Source organism: Carassius carassius, chromosome 15, assembly GCF_963082965.1.
Source record: "Carassius carassius chromosome 15, fCarCar2.1, whole genome shotgun sequence".
In the NCBI taxonomy this organism is placed as follows: Eukaryota; Metazoa; Chordata; class Actinopteri; order Cypriniformes; family Cyprinidae; genus Carassius; species Carassius carassius.
The window spans coordinates 4,627,779-4,643,432 of NC_081769.1; the positions used below are offsets into that span (position 1 = coordinate 4,627,779).

General features: G+C 39.1%; 1 protein-coding gene across 1 annotated transcript in view; it reads left to right on the forward strand.

Moving 5' to 3' along the window:
• The window catches only part of LOC132157649 (uncharacterized), a 491,841-nt gene extending 483,664 nt beyond the window's left edge, over nucleotides 1–8,177 (forward strand). The window contains exon 2 of the mRNA XM_059566979.1: nucleotides 8,070–8,177. The gene's annotated coding sequence lies outside the window, so the exon portion shown is untranslated. The remainder of the gene's footprint in view (nucleotides 1–8,069) is intronic.
• Nucleotides 8,178–15,654: the final 7,477 nt, after the last annotated feature.

Here is a 15,654-nt window from a genome sequence, read left to right on the forward strand (position 1 = left end):
AATTCTAATTGCTAATGCCTTTCCTGGAATTTGTCCTCTAATCCTCGTGTGTAATTAAACCGAAAAAGAAAGAAAAAATGCTTTATAGATTTATTTCAGATTGAGCTAAGGAAGTTAAAACTTTAGCATATCCCCTTGTTCATGTTTTCCCCATACATATTTGCCTGCATGAAAACAGACATGCTTACACTTTAATATGCACTAGCATATTAAAAGCCAATATACTGTGATAGTTTAAATCTACTTTAATTTCATTCTTCACTTAGAATAATCAGCTAGCTTTAAATGAGGTCAGGCTGTAGGTAAAGGCTTTTTAAACACATGTAAACAAATGAGGAAAAAAAAAAAGATAAGGTTTTTAAACCATTGACTCTTAACTCACCTAGAATTAATTTCCTCATCAACAGTAATCAGTGCGATTCATTTCTGGGTAGAAGAACATGGCACATTTGATTACACTGCAGTAGTCTAGTGATATTTTCTTTCTTTTTTTGCTCTCTATTATTTATTCACAGAACTTACTGAAACATGCTACTGATTTATTTTTGATTTATATATTTTATTTGAATCTAATATATTATGTACTTTGATAATATAAGATGCTGGATTGAATCAATTGCAACTCAAATAAATTCAACACATTCCTAAATATATTACATTTGCCCAACACCAAAAAAGCCTTTTTATTATATGAGAGAATAGTTTCTGATTAGATCATTCATTCATTAAATGAATAAATAATCAAAACTGGCTTTACCATACACCCCGTCTTTAAATATCTACGAATATGCATTGTTTTGTATTTCTTTAAAATAAGCTTCCTAAAATTTTTATTATAGTTTGTTACTTCATTTTAAATGTGAATGACAGTTCAAAATGTGTGTATAGTATATAGACCTTGGTTTTTGCATAAAAAGCATGTGCCAGCAAAGCAACGACTATTGAGTTGAATGGAATTGCAATTGACACTCTCCAGGTATTATAAACCTCATTAACAGGCTCTTGTTTTTTCTACTGCTTTTGTTAATCATAATTATTTCACATCAGTTTTATACCATTTAGCAACACTCACTTAAATGCAATCCAAAGTAGCTTTTGGAGCTTTACGTGAATGTGACCGAAACCAACACTCCAAGGCAAGTCTGAAATAGCCAAACTTAATTTTGAATGAAAGAGTTTCTAGTTTTAGCTGCTGCTTTGATCTGGGCATTCAAATACTTTCTTTTTTTTGTTTAGTTTTTTTTTCAAATGTCATGGTTGCTTAGATAGATAGTCAGGAAAATAAACAGAATAATGATGGTGATAACAATAAAAGTGAAACATCTGCACCATTTGCCAAATTGCCACTTTATAAAAGCGGTGGGAAGCAGCAACATTATGAGGGCTTTGCTGCAGCCTACTGCGAGGGTAACTGTCTGTTTCTGATGCCAAATGAAGCTCCCCAGAATGTTTTGAGCGCTCTGTGTGATTCTCACAGGAAATAATATCCCATGTTATTTATTATAATGCTCCCTATGTCATTTATCCACAATATTCATTTGAGAAACCACAGCAATCCAGGGTTTCACTCTGAACCCTCATCAACAGTGTTATATGATGTCTGCGTTCAGAGACCATAAATATATTGTTAAAAAATACACTACACTACACTACATTTTATGTGAGAACAGTTCGCTATTTAGGTTTCTAATTGATTCACTAACTTTAATGTTAGCTAGTTTTAGCCAGAGATACCTTGCTGAAATGCAAAATGATATTGATGTTCTGCTTGAGCAGATGAAAATTGTAACTTATTGAGATTATGACAACCATACTGATTGAGTATGAAAAACATGAAAGTTTTTGTCTTCCTTGGGATTGGGGTTGAATGCTTAGGAAATTTTGCTTTGTTTTGTAGCACCATATATGATGATGTTAACAGTTATACTACTTTACATTTTAAGATAGAGAACACAATGTAAATGAATAAGAACACTCCATTGGCAAGCAAGTGATGTAATGCAAAATTTCTCCAAATCTGATTTGATATATGTTATGTGACAGCATAACCCCCCTTTTTGTTATTGGTAGTTTTACTAATGTTTTTCTTCTTTGTCTCTCTACTCATTGCTGTCTTCTTTAGGCTTTGCACTTGGCTGGCTGGACTGTCAGGATCTGCCAATCAGTGACAGCCAATAATGAATGATGGCTATTTAATACGTTCATGCTCCTGCCTCTGGAGAGAGGCGGAGTTGTGGCTGACATCGCCACTGTTAATTTTTGCTGCTGTTATCCTATCTCTGCAGCTACTCTTACATCTATTAAGCCGCAAAAGCCGCTGAATGTTCTGCGTTAATCTGTTAATGAATTGTGCAGATGCAAGGTTTTATTTATTACACACATACTGAAGAACACGTGACGCTCGCAGTGGTTTCAGCGTCTACCGTCTCACTAAATGAGACACATGAACAACGTCTCCAGAACTGCTCTGAGAGAGCCTTCATGAGCATCTGACCGTTTGATTTGAGTGAAATTAGTGTCATATCACATACAAAGAACTGCAAAATAAAAGTCTGGTTTGATTTGAAGTCTATTTTTCAGTAGAATGTACATAGCCTACTACTACTACTTCTACTAAAATGAAATAAACACTATTTATGGAATAATCACACAATTTCTTCCATGTTTACATTTTAATAGTAAATCCCCTTTGTTTAAAAAAATTAATTAATTCTCAGTAATTTTCAGTAATTACAAGATAAATTAAATAATTCTCTAGATTATTCTCTAAATATACTTGTAACACTACAAGCTTCACAATCATCGGGAAGAAGGAGGCAGGAACCGGCGGAGAATCAAAATCACAACTTTAATAACAAAACAGCGCGACAGCCCCTCGCAAATGACTGTCGTGCTCAAATAAAAAGCAAACACAAAATAAATCCCAGGCCTGGTCCTCTCTCATCCTTCACTGTCCTCGCTCCTGTTTTATATACTTCCATCTCCTCCGTGGGACTCGAGACCGGTGGGTCGAGGAGGTGTCGCTCATTTCCAATCACTCCACCGGCCTCGCTCCTTTCCCACGGCTCTCGGCCCCGCCCCACTCGCCACATATATAGGCCAGGGAGTACTCCCGAGACTGCTTGCCTGTCCCCGGCAACTCACTCCAGCCCACCGCCTTGAGAGTCCATGGCGGCACACTTCCTCGCCTGCTCGATGGCACCGCGGATTCACCACAGCGGCGAGAGATCTTCCACAGGGCATCGCTCCTTTTCCCGGGCTTCGACACCAATGTAACGCATTAAAACTTCTTAATTACGGGAAGAAGGAGGTGGGACAATCAAATAGAAACTTTAATTACAAAATAAACACAAAACAGCGTGGCAGCCCCTCACGGATGACTGCCGCGCACAAACAAAATCAAAACCCAACTAAAATCTAGGCCTGGTCCTCTCTCATCCTTCATTGTCGTTGTTCCTGTTTTATATCCTTCCATCTCCTCTGTGGGACTCGCTCCATTCCCACATCTCTCTGCCTGCCCCCCTCGCCACAATACTCCTGATGGTGCCGCACATGGCAGCCAAGGTGCTTCGCTCTCCAGTTGTTTTAGTGTTTTTTTTTTATGTTTTTCTTTTTTTGCTTTTTTTGTTTTCATACTCTATCTGTTTCATCAGGGATGAACTACTGAACATTCAGTAGAACACACCATAAAGTATCCTACCGGTTTTAGATTATTTGGATGTTTTGCTGAATGTTGTAGTCAGCGGAGCAGCGGTGCTAATAAAACATTTCAGGACAGGGGAAGCGAGCTGGCTCAGGATGCATGGATTTTGCAAATCTCAGATCTCTACCCAACAAAACAGACAAACGTCTTCTGCTCTCCCGGACAAATAAAGATTTCTCACACTCTACTGCTCAGTGTTTCACTGAAACCTGTCTGAATGATGCCATTCTGGACAGCACATTCCATCTGCCCGGCTTTCAGCTGTTTGGAGCAGATCGCGATGCAGAATCAATGGGGAAATCGCATGGCGGCAGGACATGCTTTTACATCAATGAAAGGTGGTGTACAGATGTAACTGTGTTAAAGAAAATGTGCTGTCCTAATCTAGAAGTATTTTTCATTAACTGCAAGACGTTCTATTCACCGCGGGAGTTTCACTCGTTCATTCTTGTGTGTTTACATTCCTTCACAAGCTCACATGAGCTCAGCTTTACAGAAACTCGCTGATCATATCACAGAGACAGAACAATAACACCCAGACTCTGTTTTAATCATTCTTGAAGACTTTAATAAAGCCAATATCTCCTGTGAACTGCCAAAATACAGACAGCATAATCATGTCCCACCAGAGACAGTAATATACTAGATCACTTACACACAGCAATAAAAGATGCATATCACTCTGTCCCATAAGCAGCTTTGGGGCTCTCTGATCACTGCCTGGTTCATCTTATACCGACCTACAGGCAAAAGCTTAACTGCTAAACCTCTGGTAAAGACTGTATAGAGATCAATGAAACCGAGTGGGCTTAAAAACCCAGTTTCAAACTCAATGATTGGAGTGTTTTTAATGCTGCTACCACTGATCTGGACGAACTCACCTAGACTGTGACATCCTATATTAGTTTATGTAAGGATATATGCATTCCTACCAGGACTTATTTAACATTCCACAATGATAAGCCATGGTTTACAGCAAAACATAGACATCTTCATCAGGCCAAAGAGGATGCTTACAGAAATGGGGACAGAGTCTTGTACAATTAGGCCAGGAAAACATTGAATAAAGAGATTAGAGTGGCTAGAAACCCAAGATACAACAACTACAGACCTATGGCTCTAAGGTCTGTCGTCATGAAGTTGTTTGAAAAAAAAAATGGTTCTGGCTTATCTGAAGGACATCACTGGACCTTTACTGGACCCCCTGCAGTTTGCTTACCGTGCAAACAGGTCCGTGGATGATGCAGTAAACATGGGACTGCACTTCATCCTGCAATATCTGGACAAAACAGGGACTTATGTGAAGATCCTGTTTGTGGACTTTTGTTTGGCTTTCAACACTATCATCCCAACCGTCCTCCAGACCAAACTGTCCCAGCTCTCTGTTCCTAGCTCTATCTGTCAGTGGATCACCAGCTCTTTGACAGATAGGCAATAGCTAGTGAGGCTGGGGGAATTCATGTCAAACAGCCGCTCCACCAACACTGGTGACCCTCAGGGATGTGTTCTCTCCCCACTGTTCTTCTCCCTGTACAACTATGACTGTACCTCTAAAGACCCATCTGTCAAGCTCCTGAAGTTTGCGGATGACACTACCGTCATCGGTCTCATCCAGGACGAGGACAAGTCTGCTTACAGACAAGAAATTGAGCAGCTGGCTGTCTGGTGCAGTGTTAACAACCTGGAGCTGAACAAGCTCAAAACAGTGGAGATGATAGAAAACCCCTGCACTCCCCCCACTCACCATTATAGATAGCACTGTGGCTGCAGTGGAGTCATTCAGATTCCTGGGAAACACCATATCTAAGGATCTGAAGTGGGACAATCACTGACTCCACTGTTAAAAAGGCTTGACAAAGGTTGTACTTCTTTCACCAGCTGAGGAAGTTTAACCTGCCACAGGAGCTGCTGAAACAGTTCTACTCAGCCGTCATTGAGTCTTTCGTGTGCACTTCAATAACTGTCTGGTTTGATTCAGCTACAAAATCAGACATCAGAAGACTACAGAGAATGGTTTGGACTGCTGAAAGGATTATTGGTGCTAACCTGCCCACCCTTCAAGAACTGTATACATCCAAAGTAAGGAAAGGGCTCAGAAAATCACTCTGGATCCCCAGCCAAAATCAGAGAGCTTTTTTCCCCCCTTCTTTTTATAGTTATTACTTGGATGGTTGGAACAATTAAACATTGTCCTGTTTATGTTATATAATTTTTTCTTTCTTTCTTTCTTTCTTTCTTTCTTTCTTTCTTTCAGGAGTTATATGAGAATATACAATACATTTTCTATTCAATTCTAAATTGCACACCACCCTGGAGATATTTATTTAAAGTAGATATTTATTTTACTCTTTTTTTTCATAATGTTTTATAGGCTATTGGCAAAGCTCAATGAAAGTCTTCAGTTTCTTGTTCTTCAATGATATTTACTGATTTATTGTAATTAAGTAGCTTTAACTGATACTCATTGTCTACATTATGTTTGATGGCAGACAGCATTTTGAGCACTACTACAAGACATTATCAGACTGTCAACAAGCAGACCACCTCCCAGCTCTAAAAGTCCAAGTCAACAGACATGACATAGAGCAATAGTGGGTCCCTGTCAGTATCTCCAGCAGCCAGATGGCCGATGGAAATCTATCAGTGTCTCTTGGTTAACTGCAGTCACTGTGGTGGTGGCTATGCTCTGAAATCTGGACTCTCCTCAGCCTAAAGGGTTACCTAATAATGATCGCAGGGTGGAGAAATGCATCTGATATGGTTGTCATCTGTCGTAATTCTAAAGTTATATGCAAGTCCACACATGTAATATATTTATTTTAAACAAATTATATACAGCATATTAATTAAAGATATACACTTAAATCATTAGCATTAATAAATGTCATCCAGTAATTGTGTAAAAATAAGGGTGTGGCATATATTTACATGATCACCTCTTTCCAAAAATGTATTTCTGTGTTCCCATACAAAATCCATTATTATTGACTCAGTACTTTATTAAATTTGGAGGATGGAAGAAAAAAGCAAGAAAAGTTTAATATAATGAGATGAATAGTCTAATTCAGTAGTTCTCAAACCTCTCCATGAAGTACCTCCATCACTTCCCATTTTGTATGTCTCCCTATATCTGACACACCCACTTCAGGTCTTGCAGTCTCCGCTAATGAGCTGATAAGATGAATTAGGTGTGATGGATGAGGGAGACGTACAAAATGTGCAGGGCTGGGGGTACTCCAGGACAGGTTTGAGAACCACTGGTCTAATTCATCCAGGAATGTCAACTCATATGACTGCCCCTATAGGTACAGATAGCAGAAATTGTTCTGTTGTATTTCTGCTGTTTTCTGTTGTAAACTATTAAGTTGCCCCTTTATTATCTGGAGCCATGTAGGTCCTTTCAATGAATTAGAAAATCCAACTGTAGGTGAAAAGAAAAATCATGTCTGTGTGATTTTATCAACAGATCAAAGTAATATATGCTCTTAAAAAAAGTGTTCACTGCATTACTTCAACTTCCCACCTTCATCCCGAGTGCGGCAAGCAAAAATTAAAAGGAAGGATTTTACAGTTAAGTTCAACCTAGATTTTTAACTGTCCCGCCGAGAGCGTTAAGTGCAAGTGCACATTGTATTCTGTGTCCCTGAGCAGAGAGTAATTCACAACATTGCCTGTGAGGATGAGGAGGTTTTCTGCCACCAAGAAGAGAGCAAGTGTTTCTAATGGACCTCACACCTCTCTGAATGTCTGCAACAAGCCCCGTGGCACTGCCAAATAGACTCTGAACTCCCAGAGAAGAAAATAAATGTCTACTGTTCACGTTGAGGGCTCTCTAAGTGACTGTTTTCTTCCAGTGTTGCTCAAAAGCATTCAGCTTTGAATTGCCCTTTTATTATTCTTTGCTAGGCTACAATTGTTTTATCTAAATAATCTCTCTGTCTGTAAGGCACATTAAATTATCCAGGTAGATGTAATAGAAGGTGTGCACTGCAGACACGTGTAGATTGTGCATATAATTCTCTTATACAATTATTATATTCTTGTATATGTTCAATTAGCAAAAGTCTACTAAAGGAGGTAGAGCTTTTTTACATTTGGCTCCCAAACTCTGGAATAGCCTTCCTGATAATGTTCAGGGTTCAGACACACTCTCTCTGTTTAAATCTAGATTAAAAACGCATCTCTTTCGCCAAGCATTCGAATAATGTATCTTAAATTGTGAGTGTAGTTGCATCTGATCAAATGCGCATTTTTATTCTTTAGCTTGGGTTAAACTAATTTTACTTTGTTGGATCAGCAGCTATGCTAATGATGTCTCTATTTGTTTCTATGTTTTGCCACACGATTTACATCCCATGGTAACTAGGATTTACACAAGCTCCAGTCTGGATCCAGAACACCTGAGAAGAGATGATGCTGACCTTCAGAGGACCTCAGATGATGCTAACCCTGAATCAACAAAAAGAACTAACAAATATTTCTACAAGTGTGACTGCATCATATAATAATTATTAATTATTAATAATATTAATAATGTTCATCGTCTGGCTGACTACGTCTTGTATTAATTTTTCTACAAATCCTGTCATACGTGCACAAACTGACAGTCACCACTTATAAGCTATATATATATATATATATATATATATATATATATATATATATATATATATATATATATATATATACAGAAACGAACAACGTTGTGTTGCTCACAGACACACAACAATTCTGCTGTGGCTTTATAGGTAATATTTTTGTTGGCAATATTGAACAAAAATACACAATATTGTGTTTAAAATATAATACAAAATAAACTTCTTGTTTATTAAACTGTTGTATAAAATCACATTTGCACCATATATCCTACAGTTTATGATTTGCACTCCTGTTCTTCGTAACAAAAACAGCACTCATTTGATTTTGCTCCTGCTGCTCCTGTGATATTGCTTATCATATCATATGACATCGCTTACCAATGTCAAAACTCAAAAAGAAGCATTTTTGCCCCAATATCTTGAATTTTGTGTCATAACTTTGTTTATGGGGTTGTTTCCCTGCACCATACAGTATCTGTCAACAATGAATGAACTGTATGAAATATAAGGTTCAGTAATTTCACTTTAAAGGGGTCATATGATGCAATTAAAAAAATTGTTACAAGCTCTAGTTGCAGAAATAAGATCTGCAAAGTTGCAAAGACTCAAATCTAAAGAGATATTCTTAATCAAAGTTAATACTCTGCCATGCCCCCATAAAATTCAAACACTCCGCCACATGTCTACATCACAATGTGGAAATATTTGCGCAATGCCGCCAAAATGTTCACGCAAAGAAAGAAGGCATGGCTTCAGTAACCGCATTAGTAATGTGAAGTTCCAGACCATTCTCATCCCAAGGCGTCATATACTGACCCTTTTGACATTTAGTCAACATCCTACGTACATGGCACCCTCTAGCGTCAATATTAGAAGCAGATAAAAATGGGCCAGAAGGCGCCTCCTAGCGGTCTAACCCTAACCCTAACCTTAACCCATAATCGGTGTCTCATATTGACGCTAGAGGGTGCCATATGCGTAGGATGTTGACGAAATGTCAAGAGTGTCAGTATATGACGCCTTGGGATGAGAATGCGTTAGAAGTTCAGATCATTTTACCCACTTGGACTTTTCAGTCTCGTTCAGCAAAATTAACAAATCTTTTGTCGAGTAATTTTGTTCATTTTTTCGAAATATAATTAAGATGTGATGTGTTACTTCCCTAACAAAACAATACAAAACTATAATGCTATAAGAAACAGAAAAGATTCATTCATTGTTCACCTGGGTCTTCAGTATATGATTATCTCACCTCACCTCTTATCTGACAAGTCTTTGGGTATGACTCTTTCCTTCATCACGTGACAACCCATAAGCTTTAACCTATGCAGTCTGAGCCGGAAAGAGAATTGATTAGTTCATCTATCACGTCATTGGGTTTGAGTCATTCCTTCATCATGTGACTGCCCCATAAGCTTTAACCATAGACTGTATAAAAGGCTTTAATCTATCGTTCATTCTTTTGTCACTTGACGTGACATCATTGGATAAAGAAATTAATTTACAAGCTTCCTTACAAATGGGTGCATAGTTATTATTATCATTATCATTATCATCATCTTCATCATCATCATCATCATTATTATAATTTGGATTTAGTCTTACAGTAATTGCGTTTCTGGTCTCAAATTGTAGCTTTTTAATTCTTACAGTTTAGAAATGTGTGAATTTCTGTCATGATGGTTATTTTCCATACACTAAATGTTGTAACAAAGGTAATAAATTGTTGGTTGTTATTATTATTTAGTCTCTTTCCAACTCAGACAGCATAGTTTAAAGCCTATGAATCTGTCACGTGATGAATGAACGACTCCTAAAATCTGAAGACTCAAGAGATAAACTAAACAATTCTCTTTCCAGCTCAGACTGCATTGCCTGAAACTATAGACCCTTTTTCTGTAAGTAAACATTGTGACGTTTTTCTGTGGGTGGAGCTTAAGTGGTGGCCGAAAGATCCCCCTGACTGCTTCAAAAACGCTAGCTATCAAGTCTGTTAGATTGTTTTTTTTTTGTTTGTTTTTTTTTTACAACAAATGGATAAATTCTGATTTTATCTGCATATGTAAGGTCACCCAATGTCCTGACCATGATTGCTATCTGAAAAGGTTAATTTAATGGACGAAACCCAATTGCATAATTTTCATCAGCTGTTACTCCAGTTTTCAGAGTCACATGATCCTTCAGAAATCATTCTAATATATTGATTTATTACCAGTGCTGGAAACAGTTTAGTTGCTTAATATTTGTTTGGAACCTGTGACATTTTATGTAGGATTCTTTGATGAGTAGAAAACTATAAAGAACAGCACTGATAGTAAATCAACATATTGAATGATTTCTGAAGCATTATGTGACACTAAAAGCTGATGAAAATATATATATATATATATATATATATATTTTTTTTTTATATATATATATATACATAAATAAAAATAGACTATAGATATATAGTATATGGTCCAAAGTAACTAACTACTTGTTACGTTCATGGACTTTCTGTTCCCTTATTTGGTCATCTTCCTTCCCTACCTGTCTCCAGTTCCCTCATTACCTCCTGTGTGCTTAAATACCCCGTCTGTTTAGTTCTTCTTCATCCGTGATTAACCTAATGATGTGAGTTGATGTAATTATGTGATGTTGTATCCTGATTTTAGTTAATGTGTGTTCAGTAAACTCCCCTTTTGATTAAGACCCTCCTCGAATGCTTTATTTCTATGTTAGCACACACCCAACTGTAACAGAATCACAGACCCAATAGTGTAGTTTATTTTAGCGGCGTTTTTTCTTTCTTTTTTTTTTGTTTTCCCCCCTCTCGGAATGGCTATTCCAGCAGTCCAACTCATGTGCCTGGAGCAACTGGACCGTTTGCTAGAGGACCATACCAGGGACTTTCTAGATCTGGCGTGCCTTACCCACTTCCCCGACTGCTCGCTCTCTAATTTCTATTACACCGGCCTGAGCAAGCGGTGTAAGGTGTGAGCTGACCAGGTGTGAGCTGGCAACACCGTGCTTCGTGGGAGTTTTAGTGGAGATCGAGGGCGTGGAGGAAAGCCCTGCCCACAATTCTACAACTGAGGGTGAGCTGTATTCGGTTTCTGGAAATTATATGGTGCAATTTATGGACCTTATGGACTGGTTTATGGAGGTAATTCCTGAATCCCATGTTTCTACGCTGGTTTCATCCAGCCCTGAATTTCCTGTTTCTCCTCTGGTTCCACCCAGCCCTGATCCTCATGTATATTCTCTCAGTCTCTCACTCCCACCTCCTCCAGTCAGTTCCTCTGCTCCATTTCTGCTGGTTCCGCCCAGCCCTGAATTTTCGGTTTCTCCGCTGGTTCCGCCCAATCCTGAATTTTTTGTTTCTCCGCTGGTTCCGCCTAGCCCTGAATTTTCTGTCTCTCTGCTGGTTCAGTCCAGCCTGAATCTCCTGTGTTCCCTCCCAGCCTCCCTCTCCCACCTCCTCCTAGACCTGCCAGTTCCCCTGCTCCACTTCCGCTGGTTCAATCCAGCTCCGTATCTCCTGTCTCTCTGCTGGCTCTGTCCAGCCCTGATCCACCTTGGTTTCCTCCCATCCTTCCTCTCTCATCTCCTCCTAGACCAGCCAGTTCCTCGACCTCATCTCTGCTGGTGCCAGTCAGCCCCGCAGCTCACCCTCAGTCCGCGCCATCTGGGCGCGATGGTTCGCCGCTGGACTGCCAGTCTCCAGCTCCGCCTTGGCGTGTGAATTCCCTGTCTCCGCCTCCAGCCTCCGAGCCCTGGACTCCGGGATTACGCTTCGAAATGGACTGAGGCTTTTGCTTTGCCAAACCAAGAAGCTCGATCTGTTGCCAAAGTCTTTGTTGAAGAGAGGGTGTGCCGTTATGGTGTTTCTCGGAGTCTCCACTCTGATCAGGGACGGAATTTTGAGTCTCTTCTTTTTCAGGAAGTATGTCGTTTATTGGAGATTAATAAAACTCGTACATCACCTTACCACCCTCAGTCAGATGGGCCCGTTGAACGTTTTAATAGGACCCTGCTGGCCATGTTGTCTCTCTTTGTGGATGAGAACCAGAATAACTGGGACTCATTGTTGCCTTATGTCATGATGGCGTATCGTAGTAGTGTAAATGCAATTACTGGCTTTACTCCCTATAAAGTAATGTTTGGGAGAGAGATGGTATTGCCTGTGGATGTAATATTGAACGTGAATTTGGAAGAAGCTTTTGATTCCCCAAATGAATATATGCAACGCATGGCTGAGACTCTATCTACTGTGGTGGGAGCTGTACATCAACATCAGTTACAGGCTTCTTCCAGACAAAAAAAATATTTAGATTTCCGGCCCCAGGTACAGTATTATGTGGAGGGGGAGCTTGTCTGGGTCCGAAATAAGGCCAGAAAAAAGGGGTGTGTTTTAAGTTAAAGAGAGCTTATAAGGGCACTTTAAAAGTGATCGAGCGATTGTCTGATGTGTTGTACCAGATACAACCTATAAAGGGGGGCAAAACGGTAGTTGTCCATTACAATCGTTTAAAACCATGTGTGTCTCAATTTGTTTCAGAGAGGTTGGAGGGGAGTGTGGAGTCTGAGCAACCACCACAACAGCAATTGGTGGATCAGCCGACCCTTCAAAGAGTGCCTCTGGGGGTATCTGAGAGACTACATCATACAGAGGGACAACTTGGCTCGGTAGAAGGGTGCACTTCATCGACATGATTTGATGTCTCCAGTGCAGCAGTCAGAGTCATCGTTGGAGTTGGCAGCTGAATCGGTAAATGATGGTGGACGAATGATGGAGGATGCCATGGCCCCTTCTATAGAGACCTCTCGACCTGTACGACATAGGAAGTTACCGACCTGGGCTAAAGATTATCATTTTGACTCGAGGACGAGTCCTCCTGAATTAGAGGGGGAATAGTGTAGAATGTTGTTATCCGGTGATTATGTGATTTGCTCTGATTGTATTCACCTGTTGCCACATCAAAGGACTTGTTAAAAAGAGGTGCATGAGATGTAGCAGCGGCTGTGAGGTGGGTGACTTGTGGGGTTACGTTTGGCTGTCTCTCGGGACAATAGGTCCTCCGGAGATGAAGATAGACAGTTAGTTAGACTCCGGTGTGTGTGAGTGAGTTGAGTTAGTAGGGAGGGGTTAACTATTAGAGTCACCATTACCTCGCGGGATTGTTTGTTTGGCGTTTTTGCCTGACTGTCACGCTAACTTAAGGAGATGAATGATGCTATAATTGGACTTGAGTGTTTCCCCCGCTTCTGAATGTATATGGACTAGAAATAATGGTGAACTTCATCCCAGTCTCCTATTGGAATGATTTCCCCCTGACGGTCTGTCGTGACTGCTCTCTACCCCACGGCTGGGTCCTGTAAACCGGGGGAGAGGGAAGTGTTTTAATTTATTCCTGTGTGTATGAGAGAATGAATGGTGAGGGTATGTGAAGGGCGATCGGTATTAGAAAGGGGAGTCGGGGAGTATAGGGACGGAGTAACACGTCTTAATTATGTGTGTAGTGTAGGTTGATGTTATGTTTTCAATAGGGGGCACCATTGTATTAATCTATTGCATTTGAAGAATCACTGTGTGTGTGTGTAGATGAATTGACATGGGGATTGCGTGTTGTCCCTTGCCTTTTTCCTCTGTCCCCATACTCGCACCTGTGCCTTTTTTTAGAAGCTTTATTCATTCCAATTGTAATAAAGGAAGTGCTTTCTGTGGTACAATGACTGTGGAGTTTTATTTTGACATAGACTTAAATAAGGTTCATTACAGAGGGTTGTAATAGTAATGCAAAAAGTAAATGTTTGTGTTTGACTTTGTATAGTAAACAGGTGTGTGTGTGTGTGTGTGTGTTTGTGCACTCAAAAAAATTATTTGTTGAATGAACATGATTTAATCGTAGCACCCATTATGCATTAATCAATATACATTTGTAGATTAAACATGTTTGGGATATGTCAATGTAACTTCTTTGCAACTAATTGAATCAAAATGTGTGTATTGTGTTAGTCTAATCAAATTTACTCGTATTCATTCCATGTCAGTAAACCACTTCAATTCAACAAAATTCTGCCTTGTTACATCAACTAGTTCATGTCTTGTTTTGGTAGTTTAATGAACATTTATCTTGTTTCAATTAGATTTGTTTTAGAAGACAGCGCTAAGAAGCAAGACAATACCAAATATTCAGTAATCTAAAAAAAAACACATATATATATTGTTTTTATTATTATATTCAACCCTTTTTCTGTAAGTCAACATTGTGACGTTTTTCTGTGGGTGGAGCTTAGGTGGTGGCCGAAAGATCCCCCTGACTGCTTCACAAACGTTAGCTATCAAGTCTGTTAGATTGGTTTTTATTTATTTATTTTTATTTTTTGTTTTATTCATTTTTTTTTTACAACAAATGGATTTTACCTGCATATGTAAGGTCACCCAATGTCCTGGACCACGATTGCTATCTGAAAAGGTTAATTTTAATGTACGAAACCCAATTGCAGAATTTTTATCAGCTGTTACTCCAGTTTTCAGAGTCACATGATCCTTCAGAAATCATTCTAATATATTGATTTATTACCAGTGCTGGAAACAGTTTAGTTGCTTAATATTTTTTTGGAACCTGTGACATTTTATGTAGGATTCTTTGATGAGTAGAAAGCTATAAAGAACATCACTGATAGTAAATCAACATATTGAATGATTTCTGAAGCATTATGTGACACTAAAGGCTGATGAAAAGTAACTAACTACTTGAGTAGATTTTTTTTATCAAATACTTTTTTAACTCTTACTATGCAGACTATTACTTTTAGTTTTTCCTGAGTAAATATTTCTATGAGTACTTTTACTTGATAATTTTACTTGAGTACATTTTTTGGGTATTATACCCACTTCTGTTTACATTTCCGACAAATGCTTCCATTTGAAAATGTCACTTTCAGTTTAAAACATATTACAGTGCATGTGGCAAAGAGGTTTGTATACTTGAGCTAAAGAAAGAGGGTTGTAATAGTAATGCAAAAAGTAAATGTTTGTGTTTGACTTTGTATAGTAAACACGTGTGTGTGTGTGTGTGTGTGTGTGTGTTTTGATGCAATATATTTTGTATAAAGCGCTATATAAATAAAGGTGACTTGACTTGACTTGTATTTGGCTTATTCAGTACTGAAATGTTATACCGATCTATGCGATACAGTGGGATGTTTATACCACCCATATTAGTCAAACATATCTTTATTTTAGATATATATAATGGAGGTCGAGGAAAGACCCCCAGAAGGGAGCCGGCAGACAGGGACCACGGAGGGAGAAGCCAGGGAGGAGAAGACAGAGGGTGGAGCCAGGGAGGAGACAGGAGGAGC